The 24,895-nt window shown below is 48.6% G+C and overlaps 1 protein-coding gene across 1 annotated transcript in view; it reads right to left on the bottom strand.

Moving 5' to 3' along the window:
* The window catches only part of LOC137539013 (lysine--tRNA ligase), a 107,612-nt gene that overhangs the window by 47,011 nt on the left and 35,706 nt on the right, over positions 1-24,895 (bottom strand). The gene's annotated exons all lie outside the window — the stretch shown is intronic.

Below are 24,895 nucleotides of genomic sequence, written 5' to 3'. Positions count from 1 at the left end.
TGCGTAACACCACTGCATGTTAGCGCTTGACAAACGTCATCTAAGAACCGCAGCAATTCTGTGTTTAAATTGCACCTGAAATGCACTGTCAGGCAGCAGATGGGAGACTGAACTACCCAACAAGCACACAGTTCAGCCTCCTGTCCTGAAAGAGGCCTAAAGGAAACCAAAGAACTACAAGCATTTATACTTACCTGAGTATTTCCTCCAGCGCCCCCTGTGGGCTTCCTCATCATCCTCCCAGTCCCGCCCACTGTCTAGCTCAGTAGACTGGGAGTGCTGGAAATCTGCAGCCATGCACATGCTTGATCATACTCCTGTGGCTGGGAGCATTCTGCGCGGGTACAGTGTGCTACTGGCCACAGAAGCACCATATGGTGAGGGGGGGGGGGGGGCGCACGCAGCCAGGTATACACATTGGAGCATGGCTTTACCCATTCCAGCCAGCGGAGGAACAAAGCAGCCCAGGAGGTCAGCGAGGGAGCCCACCAGCTTCAAGGGGCTAGAGGAAGCCCCAAGTATAAATGCTTGTACACTGAGCATCAGTACAGAAGAAAAAAGTTTTTTTAATGAACCCCGCCATAAGTGAGGTTTGTAACTCAGTATGCTGTTGGGAGGCCAGGGGTTACACCATTGCTTACCTACTGGGGGCTACTCATAAAGCCCCCATTCCATGTGATGTTCACTATCCCAACCAACCAGAATCCCACTGTAAAAGCACAGTCCCGGCCACAATGCATGCCAGGAGATGCATGCTGCAATGCATACTGGGAGCTGTAGTACGCATTGTGGCCAGGAGCACACTCTACAGCGGGATTCTTTTAGGTGCGGCCAGGTACAGCTGGCAACCATCACAGGGACAAGGGGCTACATGAACAGTACTACAGGTAAGAAATTGTAAACGAGATAAACAGAGGAACACCAGGAGCCCCAATAGTGTAGTATGTATTGACAAAGGGGATCATGACAAAGAGTAATAGTTGTTATACTCACAAACATGGGTCACCAATAGGCAACCACTGTAAAGGCAGGTGGGGAGATTATCCTGACTCCATTCAGGAATAAGAAGTCGCTCCCTGTAGATAGTAGAAAAAGGGTCGCAACCCTTCCCCCAGGGTGGATACAATATTATATAGGAGAGAACAGAGGCGCCAAAAGGATAAAAAGGGTTTTAAAAAGGAGCTTAAAAGCCAAACATTTGGTAATTAGAGGAGGCAGTGGTGGACTTACCTCCTCCAAGCAGACACAACACGACTGTACATTCAGTCTATTTATTAATGAACTCCAGATAAAACAAAGCAATGTGTTTCACAGGTCAGCGCCCGCTTCCTCAGGCAATAGAAAAAGGAGTTACCGCTGCAAATGACAGAGATCAGAGGGTATATTGTTTCTGCTATGATACATCCTACATTTAAAGCTTCAATCAATGAGTGACAAACATGTGCAACATAATATGGTACATTGGCAGTAAAGGTACAGTATTTTGTATTATAGAATAATTATGTTGGTGGGTTGTGTTGGAGGGGAGGGGGAGAGGCCAAGGGAAAGGTGTGTATCAGGGGTAGCGAGTGGTGGTGGTGGTGGGGGGGGGGGGGGGGGGGGAATGGGGAGGAGGGGGTTATCAATTGTGGCCATGGGATGTGCAAGTTACAGAGCAAGTAGCAAAAGAGGTGACTGTAGATCAAAGGTAGTAAAAGAGTGTGAATGGCAGCGAAACAAATGAAACAGTGGCAGCAGAACATACCCCAGTATGGGGTTAAAAAATACGGATGGCGGCAGTAAAGACAAGATGTAAGTGGGTGAACCCACCAGGACTTACCATCTAGCAAAACAAACAACAACTCGGTGCCTCTGTAATGGCAGAGAGTGTCTGAGCATGCTAAGTAGTGTGCAGGATGTGACATCAACTGGGGAGAGGAAGTGCATCATCAGTGGGCGGAGCCTACAAGGACTTACCCTTTTAGAGAGGAGTCAGGCCGCCATCTTGGAAGAGGCATGCCTGGTCCTCAGTATTGATGGGCCGCCATGTTGGAGGTGGCCCAGATACACGGCATTAACTTCAACATTTGCCAAAAAAGATATATACAAAAAGGGCATAATAAATAGCAGAGATTAACCAATTAACCAGGTCTTGATAAAAAGCATATACATGAATATACATACAACATATAGCTTATAATATTAGAAGTACAAAGTAAAAGATCTATGTCACATTTGTACTAAAAGAAGAGTGGTCTGATATTGATTGAAAAATTCACTATTAAACTTAAGGTAGATCCATGGTATGCTTAAAACAAATTTTATGGGAACGTTGCCGGATCTGATTTGCAGGGTTTGTAGGGGGGGGCCTCGGGGAGTTTTTTCTGTTTTCTACAAAGATTAACATAGTCTTAATTTAATAGGTACGACAGTCGAAGCAGCATATAGCCAGCAATATTAAAAAGTGTGGTATAAAACGTTTATGAAAAATAGGTCTGACGTTTGGTTGAAAAGAAACACTATTGTACTTATGGTAGATCAACGGTATGCTGAAGTGTCGTTGAAGTAGCCAGATATGATTTTCGGGGGGGGGGGGGGGGGAATAGGAAGGAAGGGACAGGGTTTGGGGTTGGGGGGAGTTTTACTTGTTTTCAACGAAGATTAGCAGGTGTGGAATAAAACGTTTATGAAAAATAGGTCTGACATTTGGTTAAAAAAACACACTATTGTACTTATGGTAGATCAACGGTAAGCTGAAGTGTCATTAAAATTGCCAGATGAGATTTTCGGGGGGGGGGGGGGGGGAGAAATTGTGCTCCCCTAAACCTCCATCAGCATACTGAGTTCCAAACCTCCCTTACAGGGAGGAAGAATACAAATTCTACAGGTGCACATGAAGGAAACATGAGGCGAATGAAATCAGTGTAGCTTTATTTACCTGGGACTTCCTGCAGCCCCGAGAAGTCTGTGTCCCTCGCCGCAGTTCTGCTGTCACCCATTCATCCACTCCGTATGGGTCAGCGGCTTCTGCGCATGTATGGGTGCATGCACCGCTCATGGTCACGCACCCATTCATGCACTCCGTATGGGCGTCTGGCCAGGAGTGCTCTGCACAATAGTACTGCATAGAATGCTCCCAGGCAAGGCAACACACACACACACACACACACACAAGAATGGGTGACAGCAGAACTGCAGAGATTACTACACAGACTTTCAGCACTGAAGGAGGCTCCAGGTAAGTAAAGCTAAACTGATTTAAATGAACTGTAAACGACAAATGAATAAAATTGTTTACAACATTCATTTATTATAGAATATTTAGTCAGCGTCTGCCCATGATAAAATCTTTCCTCTCTCTGATTTTTATTCGGAAATTGATCACTGGAGGCTTTAGTTCTGCCAGGTGATCTGCATGGAATGTTAGAGTTCTATGCACAGAGGGAGATAGTGCTTGCTTGGCAATAGGAAGCCATTATTTCCCTCAATGCAATGAGGATCACAGACAGCAAACAGTCAGGACCATATAATGATGGCATCACACTGTGGGAGGGGTGAAACCACAATATCAGTCATACAGACAGCAGGACAGCCAGGCAATATGCATTATTTAAAATGAAAAAAACAGGCCAGCCTCCATATCCCGCTCACCTTGGCTTTGCCTCATCTATAATTTAAAAGGACAACTGCAACAAGAGATATGGAGGCAAAGTACTTTCCCTTTAAACAATACCATTTGCTTTGCTATACAGCTGATCTATTTGGTTGCAGTAGTGACTGAATCACACCAGAAACAAGCATCAGATAATCTTGTCAGAAGTGACAATGTCAGAAACACCTGATATGCTGCATGCTTGTTCAGGGTCAATGGCTAAAAAGATTACAGACAGAGGATAAGCAGGATAGCCAAGAAACTGGTATTGTTTAAAGGGAACCTAAGCTGATAAGGATATGTTTTTTTTCTTTTAAAATAATACCAGTTGCCTGATTCTCCTGATGATCCTGTATCTCTAATCCTGTTAGCCACAGCCCCTCAACAAGCATGCAGATCAGGTGCTCTGACTGAAGTCATACTGGATTAGCTGCATGCTTGTTTCAGGGGTGTGATTCAGACACTACTGCAGCCAAAGATCAGCAGGACTGCCATGAAACTGGTATTGTTTAAAAGGAAACATCCATATCCCTCTCAGTTAAGTTTCCCTTTAAAAGCAAGTGAGTGAGATCAGCTACTTACTGTGAGGACAGCTGGGGCAGGAGGCTGGCTTCTGCTGCTGGCCCTGGAGGAGGAATGAGGCTGCTTCTGCTGCTGGTCCTGGTGGAGGATGAGGCATGAGGCGGGCTTCTGCTGCTGGCCCTGGTGGAGGAGGAGGCATGAGGCTGGCTTCTGCTGCTGGCCCTGGAGGAGGAATGAGGCTGCTTCTGCTGCTGGCCCTGGTGGAGGAGGAGGAGACATGAGGCTGCTTCTGCTGCTGGTCCTGGTGGAGGATGAGGCATGAGGCGGGCTTCTGCTGCTGGTCCTGGTGGAAGAGGCATGAGGCTGGCTTCTGCTGCTGGTCCTGGTGGAGGATGAGGCATGAGGCGGGCTTCTGCTGCTGGCCCTGGTGGAGGAGGAGACATGAGGCTGCTTCTGCTGCTGGTCCTGGTGGAGGATGAGGCATGAGGCGGGCTTCTGCTGCTGGTCCTGGTGGAAGAGGCATGAGGCTGGCTTCTGCTGCTGGTCCTGGTGGAGGAGGCAAAGGATGGCAGGCAAAATGGAGGGAGGGAGGCAGGCTGTGAGCCTCCAGCCAGACTAGATCAGCTGATACCCATGCACAGTACGGAAGTACTACTCAAAGCTCCCACCTTTTCACATCAAATCCACGCCCCCTGCCAGTGATTGGTCAGGGGCAGGGTTTCATGTGACAGGCTCAGCCTCAGCCCATAAGGATAGCTGTAGGCTGAGCTAGATGATGATGATGATGTAAGCGCCAAACCCCGCCCACAACACATTGCCAACCGTCTGTTAATTAACACATTTTCTATAAATAGTGTTACTTTTTTTGTGTCTGGGATTTCTGTATGAATCGCTGCAATGCCCATAAATATGCCTGCAGACAAGACAGTCCCGCCCCTCAGCCCTGCTAAACCAATCACCGCAGCCTAGCCTCAGCCTTTGTCCCTCCCAATGGCCAATGATGTCGCCAGTTTCTTTTTCCCTCCGTATTGGCCCCGCCCCCACATGTGGTAATCTCCTGCAAGCAGCCAGAGAGAATGGAAGGAGGAGTGTGTGAAACAGGAGGATGTTATGTGAGTGACTGGCGTGTGCATGCGGGTGTTGTGTCTGATCACGCTGCCCTAAGGTACGGTGACCATACGACCCGCTTTACCCGGGACGCATCCCGCCTTCAGGGAGCGCTGTCCCAGGCTGCATGAAGTCCTGGGAAACGTCCCGCTTTTAGCTGCGGGACGTCCCGGACTCGGCACTCTGGCCACCGTACGATCGCATTAACTGGCTGCAGCATCTCATAGACGCTGCGCCAGTTCATTCCCCGCAGCCCCGCTCCAGCAGCCTGCATATTCCTCCGGCAGGCAGAACAGGGCTATGGCAAGATGGCTGCCAAAGCCCTGTACTGGAGAAAATTTGTGTCTCCAGTACAGGGCTTTGGGCGCCATCTTGCCATAGCCCTGCTCTGCCTGTCAGAGCAGGAGATTGCAGGAGGAGGAAGATGGTCCCGGGAGCAGCGCGCCAGAGACCAGCCAGGAGCGAGAGAAGACTTCAGGTGAGTAAATGCTGTTTTTTCCATGTGAAATGTTGCCAACATTGCGTTTACTTTGTGCTGACATGTTTCTCACATTGCGTTTATTTTGTGCTGACATGTTTCTCACATTGCGTTTATTTTGTGCTGACATGTTTCTCACATTGCGTTTACTTTGTGCTGACATGTATCTCACATTGCGTTTACTTTGTGCTGACATGTTTCTCACATTGCGTTTACTTTGTGCTGACATGTTTCTCACATTGCGTTTATTTTGTGCTGACATGTTTCTCACATTGCGTTTATTTTGGGCTGACATGTTTCTCACATTGCATTTATTTTGTGCTGACATGTTGCCTATTGCGTTTATTTTGTGCTGAAATGTTGCTCACATTGCGTTTATTTTGTGTTGAAATGTTGCTCACATTGCATTTATTTTGTGCTGACATGTTGCTCACATTGCGTTTATTTTGTGCTGAAATGTTGCTCACATTGCGTTTATTTTGTGCTGAAATGTTGCTCACATTGCGTTTATTTTCTGGTGTCTGGGTTAACTGTTGCTGCATTTATTATTTAATGGTCATAGTTGGCCATGTTTGCTGCTTTGGGGTTACAGTATATATACGGTATTAAATAGCATCACACAGTTTCTGCACACCCATGATGCGAATCCTGCATGGCGTTAACACTGCTTTCTTATGCCTCGGTGCTACATCATTATGCTAGCTCCGCCCATACAATGTCATGGCCACACCCATTTTTCAGCGCGGTGCGCAGCCCCCATTTTTGGCTGGCTGCAGAGTACTTTCTGTGTGGTGAAGGAGGTCACTGGTGACTGGAATGATGGCTGCAGCGCAGTTTGCTGGGATAAATCCTACAGACTGGACTGTAGCTTTTTAGAAATGTTGCTGGCAGCTTCCGAGTTCAGGACATGTGGTGCAATGATTCCCTCAGGGAAGGAGTGTCCAGTCTGGCTGTGCTGGGGGTGCCCTCTGCTGCCTGTGCATCACTTCAGCAATATAGACCACGTACCTTGAGTACTAGGTGTACTGTGCCTGTCAGTCACTGTGGTGGTCTAACTGACACTCTCCATCATAACCCCCCTCCCAGCCTGTCATCAAACACAGTTTCTGAGATATGGAGACACCTCTGTACCCCTTTCTGATGTACATCACTACTGACAGTCCTTGTGTACCTCTGTCATCTTATACTCTTGCTGGCACATGTAGGCCCCTCCATCTTTTTTATCATACAGCCTTACTAACACATCAGTCACATCACAGTATCCCTAATTTGCCAGATGTAGCCACCACTGTGCCCCTAATGTGCCAGCATCAGCCACCCCAGTGCCCCTAACGTGCCAGCATCAGCCACCCCAGTGCCCCTAATGTGCCAGCAGCAGCCAACCCAGTGCCCCTAATGTGCCAGCAGCAGCCACCCTAGTGCCCCTAATGTGCCAGCATCAGCCACCCCAGTGCCCCTAATGTGCCAGCAGCAGCCTCCCCAGTGCCCCTAATGTGCCAGCATCAGCCACCCCAGTGCCCCCAATGTGCCAGCATCAGCCACCCCTGTGCCCCCAATGTGCCAGCATCAGCCACCCCTGTGCCCCTAATGTGCCAGCAGCAGCCACCCCAGTGCCCCTAATGTGCCAGCATCAGCCACCCCAGTGCCCCTAATGTGCCAGCATCAACCACCCTAGTGCCCCTAATGTGCCAGCATAAGCCACCACTGTGTCACTACTATGCCAGCATCAGCCACTCCAGTGCCCCTAATGTGCCAGCATCAGCCACCGCTGTGCCCCTAATGTGCCAGCAGCAGCCACCCCAGTGCCCCTAATGTGCCCGCAGCAGCCACCCCAGTGCCCCTAATGTGCCAGCATCAGCCACCCCAGTGCCCCTAATGTGCCAGCAGCAGCCACCGCTGTGTCACTACTATGCCAGCATCAGCCACCCCAGTGCCCCTAATGTGCCAGCAGCAGTTACCCCAGTGCCCCTAATGTGCCCGCAGCAGCCACCCCAGTGCCCCTAATGTGCCAGCAGCAGTTACCCCAGTGCCCCTAATGTGCCAGCATCAGCCACCCCAGTGCCCCTAATGTGCCAGCAGCAGCCACCGCTGTGTCACTACTATGCCAGCATCAGCCACCCCAGTGCCCCTAATGTGCCAACAGCAGTTACCCCAGTGCCCCTAATGTGCCAGCATCAGCCACCGCTGTGCCCCTAATGTGCCAGCAGCATCAGCCACCCCAGTGCCCCTAATGTGCCAGCAGCAGCCACTCCAGTGCCCCTAATGTGCCAGCATCAGCCACCCCAGTGCCCCTAATGTGCCAGCATCAGCCACCCCAGTGCCCCTAATGTGCCAGCAGCAGTTACCCCAGTGCCCCTAATGTGCCAACAGCAGCCACCCCAGTGCCCCTAATGTGCCAGCATCAGCCACCGCTGTGCCCCTAATGTGCCAGCAGCATCAGCCACCCCAGTGCCCCTAATGTGCCAGCAGCAACCACCCCAGTGCCCCTAATGTGCCCGCAGCAGCCACCCCAGTGCCCCTAATGTGCCAGCAGCAGTTACCCCAGTGCCCCTAATGTGCCAGCATCAGCCACCCCAGTGCCCCTAATGTGCCAGCAGCAGCCACCGCTGTGTCACTACTATGCCAGCATCAGCCACCCCAGTGCCCCTAATGTGCCAACAGCAGTTACCCCAGTGCCCCTAATGTGCCCGCAGCAGCCACCCCAGTGCCCCTGATGTGCCAGCAGCAGTTACCCCAGTGCCCCTAATGTGCCAGCATCAGCCACCCCAGTGCCCCTAATGTGCCAGCAGCAGCCACCGCTGTGTCACTACTATGCCAGCATCAGCCACCCCAGTGCCCCTAATGTGCCAACAGCAGTTACCCCAGTGCCCCTAATGTGCCAGCATCAGCCACCGCTGTGCCCCTAATGTGCCAGCAGCATCAGCCACCCCAGTGCCCCTAATGTGCCAGCAGCAGCCACTCCAGTGCCCCTAATGTGCCAGCATCAGCCACCCCAGTGCCCCTAATGTGCCAGCATCAGCCACCCCAGTGCCCCTAATGTGCCAGCATCAGCCACTCCAGTGCCCCTAATGTGCCAGCAGCAGTTACCCCAGTGCCCCTAATGTGCCAACAGCAGCCACCCCAGTGCCCCTAATGTGCCAGCATCAGCCACCGCTGTGCCCCTAATGTGCCAGCAGCATCAGCCACCCCAGTGCCCCTAATGTGCCAGCAGCAACCACCCCAGTGCCCCTAATGTGCCAACAGCAGCCACCGCTGTGTCACTACTATGCCAGCATCAGCCACCCCAGTGCCCCTAATGTGCCAGCATCAGCCACCCCAGTGCCCCCAATGTGCCAGCATCAGCCACCCCAGTGCCCCCAATGTGCCAGCATCAGCCACCCCAGTGCCCCCAATGTGCCAGCATCAGCCACCCCAGTGCCCCTAATGTGCCAGCATCAGCCACCCCTGTGCCCCTAATGTGCCAGCATCAGCCACCCCTGTGCCCCTAATGTGCCAGCAGCAGCCACCCCAGTGCCCCTAATGTGCCAGCATCAGCCACCACTGTGTCACTACTATGCCAGCATCAGCCACCCCAGTGCCCCTAATGTGCCATCAGCCACCGCTGTGCCCCTAATGTGCCAGCATCAGCCACCCCAGTGCCCCTAATTTGCCAGCAGCAGCCACCACTGTGCCCCTAATGTGCCCGCAGCAGCCACCCCAGTGCCCCTAATGTGCCAGCAGCAGTTACCCCAGTGCCCCTAATGTGCCAGCATCAGCCACCCCAGGGCCCCTAATGTGCCAGCATCAGCCACCCCAGGGCCCCTAATGTGCCAGCATCAGCCACCCCAGTGCCCCTAATGTGCCAGCAGCAGTTACCCCAGTGCCCCTAATGTGCCAGCAGCATCAGCCACCCCAGTGCTTCTAATGTGCCAGCAGTAGCCACCCCAGTGCCCCTAATGTGCCAGCAGCAGCCACCACTGCGTCACTACAATGCCAGCAGCAACCACCCCAGTGCCCCTAATGTGCCAACAGCAGCCACCGCTGTGTCACTACTATGCCAGCAGCAGCCACCCCAGTGCCCCTACTGTGCCAGCAGCAGCCACCGCTGTGTCACTACTGTGCCAGCAGCAGCCACCGCTGTGTCACTACTGTGCCAGCAGCAGCCACCGCTGTGTCACTACTGTGCCAGCAAATCCTGCGGCTGACCCAAGAGACGTGAACGCCAGCCTGAAAACCACAAACATATCTAGCGATGATGAGCCGACCAAAATACAAATCTCTCTGTAACCGAATTTGATTAGGAATCTGATTAGAGAGAGATTGATCAGCTGGCCATACACTGAGGCTGAACACCGGTCAATTTCATGCTGAAATGCCACTGTAACATTGCTGAAATTGATCACGAATTGGCCTTGTGACACCGCATCTGGCCACCTCACTTGTGATACTATATCCCCCGTAATGTTAAATGTTCCCCACCCCCCATTGCAAGTTATACATTACCGTGCCCGCCGCTTGTCCTCTGCTGGCTCCTGGCTTCCTCCATTTTCTGTACACGCATGCTCCATGTGGTTGCCTAGTAACATGCCCGCATGTGTGACATCTGACATCACACGCGCGTCCTTACTAGGCAACCACGTGGGTCGCAATTGTCAGGAGAACGGAGCCAGTGGAGGATACAGACAGGTAATGTATCACTTGCACTGGGGGAACATTTAACATTAGGGGAGAATACGCCAGTCACATTGTCAGTCGTGCATGCACTTGTCGCCACAGATTTTCATCCAATTAGATTATAATAATATAAATGGATGGTCGATCATCCACCAAGTCATCTGATGTATGGTTACCTTTACTCCACTTGTGCACAAGGCATTGCTACAGGTGGTGATAAGTGTATTCCACATTCGAATTACAAGACTTCAAAGGAACAATTACAGTGTTCTCATAACTATTGTTTGAAAGTATTTTGAGGTTGCAAGTACAGTCTAGCCAGCAATTACATTTTCACACACCTTTGGAGCCTCAATGAACATTGTACACAAAAAAGTCATTGTTATGAAAATGCTAGAACCGATAACAAGTAGCCATTGTTTTGTGGCCTTTTGAAGGGACAAGTAACCGGTTTGCAACATTAGAATATGTCTGACAGCATACTCGGTATGTGTACAAACACCAGCTGAGAGCACTACAACAACTGTGGAATAACTACTTGTTATGGTCAAGAGGGAAAACCAAAAGGGGAACGACTTGGAAGGGTTGGGGAGAACAGAAGCGGCTGTGACCATGGGTGCAACAGGATCCCCTCCGTTGCAGATGCCCATCTTGCCAGGTCGTCATCGCCTGCTCAAGCACGTGTCCGTGTCACTCATAATTGCGCTCGCATAATCTGGAATTATCTGCGCAGGCAGGGGCGGCGCCAGGGGGGTGCAAGGGGGTGCTCGAGCACCCCCTAGAATTGTCCAAGCACCCCCAAAGCACCCCCTGGAGTGAACTGACTTCAGGCGTCTAAAAGACGCCAAGTCAGTTCACACAGCGGCAGCACGGAGCAGCAGGCAGGGCTACGGTAAGATGGCCGCCCGGAGCCCTGTTCTGCAGACTTCGAGTCTGCAGTGCATGGCTTCGGGCGGCCATTTTCCCGTAGCCCTGCTCTCTGCATGCAGGCAGGAAGTCTCGTCGTGACGTCGGGAAGGAAGAGGATCGTGGGCGCGCGGGCGCTGCGCGCCACAATGAGGTCAGGACTCGGGACAGGAGGTCGGGAAAGAAGGTCTTCTGGCTGTAGGTGAGTAAATGGGTTTTTCTTTTCTTTTTCAGGTGATGCTGATTGTGCATATTGGGGTCATATCTGCTACGGATTGTGCATATTGGGGTCATATCTGCTACGGATTGTGCATATTGGGGTCATATCTGCTACGGATTGTGCATATTGGGGTCATATCTGCTACGGATTGTGCATATTGGGGTCATATCTGCTACGGATTGTGCATATTGGGGTCATTTCTGCTACCGATTGTGCATATTGGGGTCATTTCTGCTACCGATTGTGCATATTGGGGTCATTTCTGCTACCGATTGTGCATATTGGGGTCATTTCTGCTACCGATTGTGCATATTGGGGTCATATCTGCTACGGATTGTGCATATTGGAGTCATATCTGCTACCGATTGTGCATATTGGGGTCATATCTGCTACCGATTGTGCATATTGGGGTCATATCTGCTACCGATTGTGCATATTGGGGTCATATCTGCTACCGATTGTGCATATTGGGGTCATATCTGCTACCGATTGTGCATATTGGGGTCATATCTGCTACCGATTGTGCATATTGGGGCCATATCTGATAACGATTGTGCATATTGGGACCATATCTGCCACGATTGTGCATATTGGGACCATATCTGCCACCGATTGTGCATATTGGGACCATATCTGCCACCGATTGTGCATATTGGGACCATATCTGCCACCGATTGTGCATATTGGGACCATATCTGCCACCGATTGTGCATATTGGGACCATATCTGCCACCGATTGTGCATATTGGGACCATATCTGCTACCGATTGTGCATATTGGGACCATATCTGCTACCGATTGTGCATATTGGGGCCATATCTGCTACCGATTGTGCATATTGGGGCCATATCTTCTACCGATTGTGCATATTGGGGCCATATCTGCTACCGATTGTGCATGTTGGGGCCATATCTGCTACCGATTGTGCATATTGGGGCCATATCTGCTACCGATTGTGCATATTGGGGCCATATCTGCTACCGATTGTGCATATTGGGGCCATATCTGCTACCGATTGTGCATATTGGGGCCATATCTGCTACCGATTGTGCATATTGGGGCCATATCTGCTACTGATTGTGCATATTGGGGTCATATCTGCTACCGATTGTGCATATTGGGGTCCTATCTGCTACCGATTGTGCATATTGGGGTCATATCTGCTACCGATTGTGCATATTGGGGTCATATCTGCTACCGATTGTGCATATTGGGGTCATATCTGCTACCGATTGTGCATATTGGAGCCATATCTGATAACGATTGTGCATATTGGGGTCATTGGACGTGTTTTTTGTTAAAATCTGCTCACATTACGTGTATTTTCTTGAGAAAACCTGCACAATTATGTGAATTTTCTGGGAAAAGGGTCACCAAAACTTGGGCCCTCTGTCTTTGCGTTGCACTTTTAAAGGGAACCCGAGGTGAGAATAATATGGAGGCTGCCATATTTATCTCCCTTTAAGCAATACCAGTTGCCTGGCTGCCGTGCTGGTCCTCTGCCTCTTATTCTTTCAACCATAGACCCTGAACAAGCATGCAGCAGGTCAGGGGTTTCTGACAATATTGTCAGAACTGACAAGATTAGCTGCATGGCTTGTTTCTGGTGTAATTCAGTTCACTACTACAGCCAAATAGATCAGCAGGGCTGCCAGGCAACTAGTATTGTTTAAAAGGAAATAAATATGGCAGCCACCATATCACTCTCACCCTGGGTTCACTTTAAATTACAGTTAGCTCCGCCCCCATCCGGTCATGACCACGCCCATTTTTTCCGCCGCGGCTGTAGCCACACCCATTTTTTGCCGCGGCGCTCTTCGCGCGCCGCAGGTCGTCAGCTCCCCCGGAAATTGGTCCAGCACCTGCATAGCACCCCCTAAAAAAATTTCCTGGAGCCGCCACTGTGCGCAGGTGAAGAACTACTGCACCTACACAGAACAATGTAGACTACGTGAGTGCGATGGCGAGGTGGGCATCTACTTAACCTCCTTGGCTGTAACCCCAAACGTAGTTCGGGGTAAGCCGTGCAGGAGGTTTTCTCCGGCCCTGCTGGGCCGATTTGTTTAATTTTTTTTTTGCTGCACGCAGCTAGCACTTTGCTAGCTGCGTCAGCACACCGATCGCCGCCGCCCCGCGCTCGATCGCCGCTATCCGTTGCGCCGCGCCGCGCGGCCCCCTCCCCAGGCGCTGCCTGGCCAATCAGTGCCAGGCAGCACTGAGGGGTGGTTCGGGACTCCCAATGACGTCCCGACGTCGGTGACGTCATCCCACCCCGTCGCCATGGCGACGGGGGAAGCCCTCCAGGAAATCCCGTTCTTTGAACGGGATTTCCTGATCGAAGCGGGCGGGACCCTGCGCTCGCTACATGATATAAGAAAAAAACAAAAAAAATAAAAACTGCTGTGCTGCCTCCTGGCTGAATTTTTTATACCGCCAGGGGGGTTAAAGCCAATGAGAACTGTGGGTCAAGGGTGGCTACTGACGATCCAATCTTTATCATCCAATCTTACCAAATCTATGTAGTAGAAGAGTAAACTGAGTGATTATACTTGAACAGATACTATAGGCAGGCCCTTCTATTACATAGAAATGGTAAGATTGGATGAAAAAGATTGGATGGTTAGTGGCCACCCTAAAATACAAAGGCGGATACTTACCCCAGGAGAGGGAAGGATCTGGGTCCTAATGAGCTTTCCCTCTCCTCTCCTGGTCCTCTCGTTCAGGCGGCAGCTCCTCCATTCATTCAAATCCCCTGCTGCGCGGGACTTCAGAAGTCTTCAGGAGCCGAGTCCTCCCGAAGACAGGCGGCTCCAAACTGCGCACACACGAGTGCGTGTGAGTGGCCGCTCGCGCATGCGCAGTGTAGAGAGACCCGTCTTCAAGAGCACTCGGGCTCCCAAGGGCTTTTCGAAGGCTCCGTTCCAAACAAAAACACAGCACGCAGTACCGATTAAAAATCGCAAATCGGAACTGCATGTAAAACCACATCAAAATCGCAATCGCATATAGTGTGCAAAAGGCCAGAGCCAAAAAGATGAGAAACTGAGGGAGATGGCATGTACGATGAGCTGTCCAGATGCCCACCGCTCTCCTTCTTTGACTGATAAATTAAAGCTGGCCACTAACGGTCCAATTTCTAGCGAAAAATCGTTCGAGCGATCAGAAATTCTGATCGGACGAAAAATCGTTCACTACACCATCAACTAACCAATCATTGCTTCCTATCTATCACGACCACCAAGAAAATCCAAATTTTCATTCGACGAAAATTCATTCGGGCGACATTTTTTCACTCGTTCATAATCGATTGTGTCCATCAATGGAGATTATTTACAACCAATCCGATCAGAATTTCTGATCGCTCGAAAGATTTTTCGCTAGAAATTGGACCATTAGTGGCCAGCTTAACACCGGCAACCTCTTCTGGGTTGCCGGAGCCGGGCAGCACCACGCCTACGCTGGACCAGCTGCGTACACCCGACAGCACTCAAACCCAACTGGGAACTCTCTGCGCATGACATCATGCGCAATGCACTCCTGGCTGCAATTGCGTGCTGTATGATGCGCACAGGTGGGCCAGGGTAGGCGCGGTGCTGCCCATCTTCAGCGAGCCGGGGGGGAACTTAGCAGGCAAAGGAGGGGAACGGTGGTTATCAGGAAAGCTCATTGTACATGCCTGTCCCCCCACATTTCTAATAAGCGAGCTCCGGTATCCTTTATGGTGGTTTGCTCTTGGAATTCACCCTGACAGCACGGAAAACAATACTTTACTCTGTGACTGGACACATACTTAAAATCGGTACTTATCCGTTAGCCGGGCGCATCCGGCAGGTGGCGACAAAACTCCACCAGAGTTACATCTTTCCCTACTATCCATGTCGGCCTGGAGGGGGAATAGTAATTAGCGCCACCTGCCGGATGCGCCCGGCTAACGGATAAGTACCCTTAAATCCCATGGTAACAGGTCATCGGGACAGATAGTGTCAAGACAATATATACAATGTGTAAAATGTTGGCGCCATATAAATACTAAATAACGATAATATATCCCAACTAAAAAGTGTCTTTGCTCCCGGTAGTTGTCACATAAAAGAGGTCTCTCAAAAGTGCAGTGACTGTATTAATGTGGAAACTGAACAGCAGCTAGACTGCTGATTGGATTACACTGTCAGTATTCTAATCAAGCACTTCTGACTGCTGTCTGCCCTGCAAATTAACCTAACCTCCTCCCCTGTCAGTAATTTTCTCCTACAATCAGCCAACTTCAGCGCATTACAATAGACCCCATTCACAGCATGGAAGTGCTGGGGGATTAATTACCATTGGAGGGCAGCTCTGCAGATGCACAGTCTGAGCTGTGCTATGTCTGATTGTGCTGCTTTCTCTCTGTGGAATGAGGAAGTGATCTCCACTAGTGATGGGTCGTTCGTGAACGAGCCGGCTCTAAGAGCCGGCTCTTTGAAGTGAATCAGAGGAGCCGATGCTCACTCTGAGAAGAGCCGATGCCTCAGCCGCCCCTTTTAGCTCTGCTTTGCTCCGTAATAAAGGGCGCTGAGGCATTCTGGGAGAAGTAGTCCTCCTCTTGCAGCTTGTAGGAGTGTTTGGGGCGGGGCGGAGCAGAGCAGTAGCAAGACCAGTCAGAGAAGCAGTCTGGAGTTGTTATGGAGATGGGGCGGGGCTTTTAATCCGATTCTGAGTGGTGTCTAGTGATATTTAATGAAGAGCCGATTCAGAGCCGTAAGAGCCGGCTCTTTACTGGGAGCCGATTCAGAAGAGCCGATTCTCTGAAAAGAGCCGGAATTCCCATCACTAATCTCCACAGAATGAGGAAGTCATGTCTGCCATGGAGAGCAGCTTTGAGGCAGCGTAATCAGACATTACAGGGCTGTCATTATGAAGAAAGCTAGCAATCTCACTTTAGAGTTGCAGCGCCACCCGGAGGATGGAGGCATAACTGCAGCGCTGGAGACAGGGAGGTGAGTGATTGCTGGGGCTGTGAAGATCTCCCTGGCATTTTTTTCCAGGTTTTAGGATCTGAAAGGGTGCAAAAAATTGTACCGCTTTTAGACCCTAAAATCCAGAATTAATCATAGCGCCAAGATGGTTAAGGCTGGTTTCACACCAGGACGTTGCGTTTTAGGGGACGTTATGGTCGTATAACGTGCCCCTAAGGGCCCGTTCAGATCAGAAATGCGGATGGCCATGCGTGCGGACCGCAACGCATACGAACGCATGGCCATCCGCGTTTGTGTGCGTTGCGTGGCTGATCCCATCACTGAAAAGTGAATGGGACAGCCACGCGTTTTTGCAAAATCTGCGTGCAGCATGCGTTCCCGGACCGCACAGGTCCGGAACGCATGCAGTGTGAACATCAGACATTGCACTCTATGCAATGTCTGATGTCGTGCGTTTTGGCCACCTGCACGCGTTTCCAAAACGCGGCTGGAAACGCGTGCAGTGTGAACGGGCCCTAACACAACGCCTGGTGCTCTCTGCTGTGGATGTCAGAGTGAGCCGCGTTGTGCAGCTCACTCTGGCGTCCGTGATGCGTACTCTTGGACGCATGCGGCATCACGTGGCCCCGCCCGGCCAATCGCCGCACAGGGCGGCCGCTCCAGGAAGTAAATACTGCACGTCACTGAGTGCAGTGAATATTAATTAGCCATGTGCCTGGCCGCTCTCTGCTCCTCCGCAACGTTACTGAGCATGTGCAAGCAGTCTGTACTGCATGCAGTACGTTGTCTTATGGCGCAGCGTTACTAAGTAACGCAACGTGGGCACTGTGAACAGCCCATTGATTTTTTCATTGCTGTGCGGTGGGGTGCGTTACAGGCTGCTCTAACGTGCACCTGTAACGTCCCACTGTGAAACCAGCCTAAGGGCTCAGACACACTATAAGCGCTTTTCTGAGCGCTTTTTACACATCAGTGTTTTCTGAGAGCTTTTTTTTAAAAACGCTCCCATTGATTTGCCACCAGGATCCAGGAAGCAGAGTGGAGATGGGGATCCCGGTGGCCAGCAAGAGAGCCCTGGAGTCCCGCTGAATAACATGGATCGTGTGCGGGACCCAGGTAAGCAGCAGGAGCTGCTATCAGGGCCGGCGCTACCATAGAGGCAAAGGAGGCAGCTGCCCCAGAGCTTGTAGGGACCCCCAGTGGCTACAAGAGGGAAAAAAAAATTTCAAATCGACCTTATAGTTTTTGAGAAAATCGATTTTAAAGTTTCAAAGGAAAAAAAATACACATTTAAAAACCAGCCGACTTTAATGGTTAATAGAAAATCCACCTTAAATTCTAGAAACCCTAAATTGCAGGATATGTTAAGGAGATCATTCGGAATAAGAGGGAAAAAACAATTTTTCAAAAAGACCTTATAGTTTTTGAGAAAATCGATTTTAAAGTTTCGAAGGAAAAAAGTACAGACTATACAGCCTCACATGACATCGTCATTTGGCCCTCATTCACACTGGAGTGTTATACTAGTGATTTCAGCCTGTCTGTAAACCGCTAGCGCATAGAAAAAGCTCTATGACAATGTAAATCAATGGTGGTGTTCAAACTGTAGCGATCATCAGTGATTAGCGATTTGCTGAAATTGCCAATATGGTGCTTTCAGCATTTTTGGAGCTTTTTTTTGGAATGAGTTAAAGAACCACAAAACAAAAACTCACTCTAAAATCACTTTCCTGTACAGAGATTATTAACAGGGAAATTGCTTTGCAAAATGCTAGTGATTTTTTTTTTCCAGCGTTTTGAATTCCCAGTGTAAATGGGGCCTTAAAGGCAACCTGTACTGAGTAAAATTATTTAAAATAAACACATGAGGTAACTTCAAATGAACATTACCGTTACCTTGCCATCAGTTCCTCTCAGAAGCTCACCATTTTCTTCTGACAATGATCCCTTCCAGTTCTGACAACATTTTGTCAGAACTGAAATATATCAGTTGCTGTGAGTTATATATCAGTTGCTGTCAGTTACAGCTGAGAGGAGAACTGATGTGTCCATGTTTCCCTAAGGCTCAAGTGGGTGATGTTACAGTTTAACTGTGTGCTGACCAGAAAGCTGTTATGATGTAATGGCCATTTTCAAAATGGAGGATGGAGAATTCCATTGATCACAGTGGACAAACAGGACGCAGGAGAGGAAAAAGAGATTGAGGAGTAGACTACACAGGAGGTAAGTATGACTTGTGTATGTTTATTTTGACTTTTAATTTTCAGTTCAGGTTTTCTTTAACCCCCTTGCCGGTCCAATTGTTGCGGCAAGGGGGCAGCGCAGCACTTTTGTTTTTATTTTTTAAATCATGTAGCTAGCCTAGCTACATGGCAAAAAGGGGAAGAATTCAGCTCATAAACAAGGCACCACACATGATTGATGAAAAATGTATAAATCACACTTTAATAGAATATATTTCTTCCAACTTCATCATAAAAACATTAGAAAAAGGCGCACACCACCAAACAATCCATCTATGAAAGAAATCAATTATCATAATAGTTGCATAATAATGAGCAATTAAATAATCTCAATTCAGATGTGGGTGCTCAATACAAAGCACCCCAACATCTATAAGAACCCGGGTTCAGTACCTCCTATACAACTTTTACTGGCTCTGGCACACACAGGGGGCATGAGTGCAATGTTACTGTGTACATAGCCTAGCTACATGATTGCCGCTGACAAGCGGCATCCCCCTATCTTCTTCGATCGCCGCCTGCGATCTGCGCAAGCAGGAAATCCCGTTGAGAACGGGATTTCCTGCAGGGCTTCCACCGTCGCCATGGCGGGATAACGTCAGAGGGAATCCTGAGCCACCCCTCAGCGCTGCCTGGCACTGATTGGCCAGGCTGCGCAGGGGTCGGGGGGGGGGGGGGGGGGCGGCTCGGCGCGGCGAATCGGCGGGTAGCGGCAGTGATCGCGTACCACACGCAGCTAGCAAACTGCTAGCTGCGTGTAGGGAAAAAAAATTATGAAAATCGGCCCAGCAGGGCCAGAGCAATCCTCCTGCGCGAGTTACCCCGAGCTCAGCTCGGGATAACCGGCAAGGAGGTTAATGTCTTGTCCTTTAAAAGTCATATTCACTTGCCGTGGGTCCCAAAAGCCTCCTAAAACCCTGTGGCCCTCGACTTCTGACATGTAGACCCGCCCACGTAGACTCTACGGAAACAACATGGAGTTTTTTCATCAGAGGGCGGGGATATACCTCGGAAGCCAGAGGCCACAAGGTATCGGGAGGTTTTCAGGCAGCAGCTAATTATAACTTTTGCAAGACAAGACAATAACAGCATTAAATGAAAATGTCATTTCAGGCTCTATAGTCGCTTTAAAGCAAACCTGAAGGGTAATTAAAATAAATTTAAAAAAAAAAAAAAGATACTTACCTATTCGGCCTGAACGATTTTAGGAAAAAATTGAATTGAGCGATTTCTGTCCGAAATTGTGATTTCGATTCACAATTTCCTTCAAATTAAGCATTGTTCCCCCTCCCTGTGTGCCTCTATCTCCGTCTCTCTTTGTGCACCCTCTGTGTCTCTCTTTGTGCACCCTCTGTCTGTGCCCCCTCCGGGTTTCTCTCTTGCCCCCTTTTTGTCTTTTTGCCCCCTCTGTGTCGCTCTCTGTGCCCTCTCTGTCCCCCAAACTGCGGCAGTGCTGGACATACCTTCCAGCAGGAGTCCAGCAATGCCCATCTATCCACTTCGCCTCCTGAAGGCTCTAATGCATGGCATACTTCCTGTATGCCATATGACATACAGGAACCAGGAAGTATGCCGTGCATAAAAGCCAGCAGACGGCACGAGAGGATGGGTAGCGTTGGACTCATGTCGGAATGTATGTCCAACACTGCTGATGCTGCGGGCCGCACATGCGCCGAAACTTGGGGCAAGCCACTTCTTCAAACCTCCCCATGCGGAAATGACATCATTAAGGAAATCACAGCTTTGACGATTCCGAAATTGTGATCTTGGTGATCGTAATTTCGCTTTAAATTCGATTTATCTTTCAGGCATATTACCTATGGAGAGGGAAGGCTCTGGTCCAGTAGAGCCTTCCGGTTCCTCTCATGGTTCCCGCATCAAATCTCCCGCCCCGGAAGGCCTCGAGATGCAAGTATTCAAAAACAGGCGGTTCCATACTGGGCATGCACGAGTGAATACGCTTGCATATGCATACTACAGAACCGCCTGTCTTCGGGAGCACTGGGGCTCCTGAAGTCTCCCGCAGCGGAAGAGAGCAGTCTCCGAGGGGGGGGGGGGGGCGACATCGCTGGAATGAGAGGAGTGTGAGAGAAACAGGAACGCTCTATATGCTTTTATTTTTCATTTTAATTATGGTACCATATTTTCTGGACTATAAGAGGTATAGAGGACAAAACCAGGGGGGAAAAAAATACTAAATCTGGTGCATCCATGGTGAAGGGACATCTTGTGGATTATGCCCCCTTTGTACCTCATGCCTCCCTGTACCTCTAGTGTCTCCCTGTGTCTTCCTCTGTTCCCCCCTCCCCCCCCTTGTGTCCTCCTCTATGCCTCTTTGTGACTCCATGTCCTCTGTTTGTCCCCCTGTGGCCTCCTCTGCACGGGCACAGTACAGGAAGTCCCCGACATTATGGCGGGTTGGCGGTTCATATTGGCAGGCGTTCACAAGTCAGGAACTTCCTGCAAATTAAGTCTCATAGTCCCAAAAATACAGTATGCTTCAGGTTCACTTTAAAGGTAGCAGTGCAATACTTGTGGGGGTCTACGGCAATATTTACACCAGGGACTGTGTCTACTGCAGTAACAGAGGAAAGCCTTTTTATGGAGTGAGGAAGCTCCATCAGGTTTGTATTGCTGTACCTCATTTCCTGTCCACGGTACCTCTGGGGGTTAAAGGATACCCAAAGTGACATGATGAGATAGACTTGGGTATGTACGGTGCCTAGCTCACCAATAACTATGCTGTGTTCCTTTTCTTCTTTCTCTGTCTGAAAGAGTTAAATATCAAGTATGTAAGTGGCTGACTCCGTCCTGACTCAGGAAGTGACTGCAGTGTGACCCTCACTGATAAGACATTTCAACTATAAAACACTTTCCTAGCAGAAAATGGCTTCTGAGAGCAAGAAAAACATAAAAAAAACGGGAATTTCTTATCAGTGAGGGTCACACTGTAGTCACTTCCAGTCTGAGTCCGGACTGAGTCAGCCACTTACATACCTGATATTTATCCCTTTCAGGCAGAGAAAGAAAAAAAAGGAACACAGCATAGTTATTTGTGTGCTAGGCACTGTACACACCCATGTCTATCTCTCATGTCACTTCGGGTATCCTTTAAAGGATGGCCACAGGGGTCTCAGGAACAGCAAGTCATTGGAAGACGAGGAACTCACACTTGTCAGTACGGAATACATGCATGTTCTTCCATACGCAATTTATTGCACACTGTGTGTTTGTGTTTAAAACACACGTTATTCCACAGTAGCTGATAATTTTCAGTGAGAAAGCGCACACAATGTGGGACGTTATGTTCCAAGAAGAAAGTTTTTTCATGCATGTGAAAATCCATTTAAAGAGGAACTGTAGTGAAAATAACATAAAAAAATTGCTTATTTTTTTACAATATTCATTTATAGATTAGTCAGTGTTTGCTTATTGTAAAATATTTCCTCTCCCAGATTTAACCACTTTACCCCCACTGGTGCGGATATCTCCGTCCCTTTTTCCATCCCTTACACCCAGGGACGGAGATATCCGCACCTCCCGCGCTACCGCCGCTGTCCGCGCTCCCGCTCGCTTGTGAGCGCGCTCCCGCTCGCTCATGCACGCCGCCACCCGCTAGCATGGAGATCAATGAACGGGAAAAAAACGTTCCCGTTCGTTGATCTAAGCCCCCGCAATGATCGGCTGCTTCTATGAGAAGCAGTACGATCATTGTGATTTTCCCAGCCTCATTGTGCTTCCTGCAAGCGTACTTCCGGACGCTTGCAGGTCGCATGAACAAAAAAAAAAAAATCACTGTGGCCATCTTGCGGCCAAATAGTAAAACTACACCCTAAAGCATTTTTCATATACACATACATTCGTTTTACACAATAAATTAACTCATTACCTCCCACACTCCCCAATTATTTTTTTTTGTAATGAAAAAAAAAAAACAACAACAAATAGTTACCTTAGGGACTGAACTTTTTAAATATATATGTCAAGAGGATATATTACTGTTACTTTATAAACTATGGGCTTGTAATTAGGAATGGATGCAAAACTGAGAAAAAAAAAAGGACACCTTTATTACCAAATAAAATATTGGCGCCAAACTTTGTGACATAATTTAAACGGTTTTATAACCGGGACAAATGGGCAAATACATTTCATGGGTTTTAATTACAGTAGCATGCATTATTTAAAAACTATAATGGCCTAAAACTGAAACATAATGACTTTTTCCCCACATTTTTCTTATTTTCCTATTAAAACACATGTAGAATAAAATAATTCTTGGCATAATGTCCCACCTAAAGAAAGCCTAATTGGTGGCGAAAAAAACAAGATATAGTTCATTTCATTACAATAAGTAATAATAACGTTATAGACGAATGAATGGAAGGAGAGCTGAAAGGTAAAAATTGCTCTGGTGTTTCAGGGGTAAAACCCCTCAGTTGTGAAGTGGTTAAATTCTGAAATTTATCACAGATGACCTCTTTAGTTCTGCCAGGTGATCTGTACAGAGGTCTATGCACAGAGAGAGATATTACTTGCCTGGCAGTTGGAAAAAGCCGTTATTTCCCACAATGCAATGAGGTTCACAGACAGCAAACTGTCAGGTCCATGGTCATGACATCACACTATGGGAGAGGTTTCACCACAATATCAGCAATACAAACCCCCCTGATGATGTAATCGAGAAAAAGTAAAGGTTTCTCATGGGAAAGGGGGTATCAGCTACTGATTGGAATGAAGTTCAATGCATGGTCAAAGTTCCATTTTAAGTGTGAACCAAACCCTTGACTTACAGTCCTGGCCAAAAGTTTTGAGACTGTCAAAAATATTAGTTTTCACTAAGTTTGCTGCTAAACTGCTTTTAGATCTTTGTTTCATTTGTTTGTGATGTACTGAAAAATAATTATAAGCACTTCATATGTTTCAAAGGCTTTTATTGACAATTACACAAGATTTATGCAGAGAGTCAGTATTTGCAGTGTTGGCCCTTCTTTTTCAGGACCTCTGCAATTCAACTGGGCATGCTCTCAATCAACTTCTGGGCCAAATCCTGACTGATAGCAACCCATTGTTTCATAATCACTTCTTTGAGTTTCTCAGAATTAGTTGGTTTTTGTTTGTCCACCTGTCTCTTGAGGAATGACCACAAGTTATCAATGGGATTAAGATCTGGGGAGTTTCCAGGCCATGGACCCAAAATTTAAAAGTTTTGGCCCCCGAGCCACCTAGTTATCACGTTTGCCTTAAGACACGGTGCTCCATCGTGCTGGAAAATGCATTGTTCTTCACCAAACTTTTGTTGGATTCTTGGAAGAAGTTGCAGTTGGAGGGTGTTTTGGTACCATTCTTTATTCACAGCTGTGTTTTTTGGCAAAATTGTGAGGGAGCCCACTCCCATGGATGAGAAGCAACCCCGCATATGAATGGTCTCAGGATGCTTTACTGTTGGCATGACACAAGACTGATGGTAGCGCTCACCTTTTTTCTTTTCCTGACAAGCCTTTTTCCAGATGCCCCAAACAATTGGAAAGGGGCTTCATCAGAGAATATTACTTTGCCCCAGTCCTCAGCAGTTTATTCACCATACTTTCTGCAGAAGATCAATCTGTCCCTGATGTTTTTTGGGAGAGAAGTAGCTTTTTGTTGCCCTTCTTGGCACCAGGCCATCTTCCAAAAGTCTTCGCCTCACTGTGCATGCAGATGCGCTCATATCGGCCTGCTGCCATTCCTGAGCAACCTCTGCACTGGTTGCACTCCTATCCCACAGCTGAATCCTCTTTTGGAGACCTAGTGCTTGCTGGACTTTCTTGGACGCCCTGAAGCCTTCTTAAAGAGACACTGAAGCGAAAGAAAAATGATGATATTATGATTTGTATGTGTAGCACAGCTAAGAAATAAAACATTAAGATCAGATACATCAGTCTAATTGTTTCCAGTACAGGAAGAGTTGAGAAACTCCAGTTGTTATCTCTATGCAAACAAGCTATTAAGCTCTCCGACTAAGTTAGTGGTGGAGAGGGCTGTTATCTGACTTTTATTATCTCAACTGTTCCTGGACTATTTACTTTTTCTCTGCCAGAGGAGAGGTCATTACTTCACAGACTGCTCTGAAAGACTCATTTTGAATGCTGAGTGTTGTGTAATCTGCACATATTATAGAATGATGCAATGTTAGAAAAA

The sequence above is a fragment of the Hyperolius riggenbachi genome, chromosome 11 (genome assembly GCF_040937935.1).
Source record: "Hyperolius riggenbachi isolate aHypRig1 chromosome 11, aHypRig1.pri, whole genome shotgun sequence".
NCBI classification, from domain to species: Eukaryota; Metazoa; Chordata; class Amphibia; order Anura; family Hyperoliidae; genus Hyperolius; species Hyperolius riggenbachi.
This window is presented reverse-complemented; position numbering and strand designations above follow the sequence as displayed.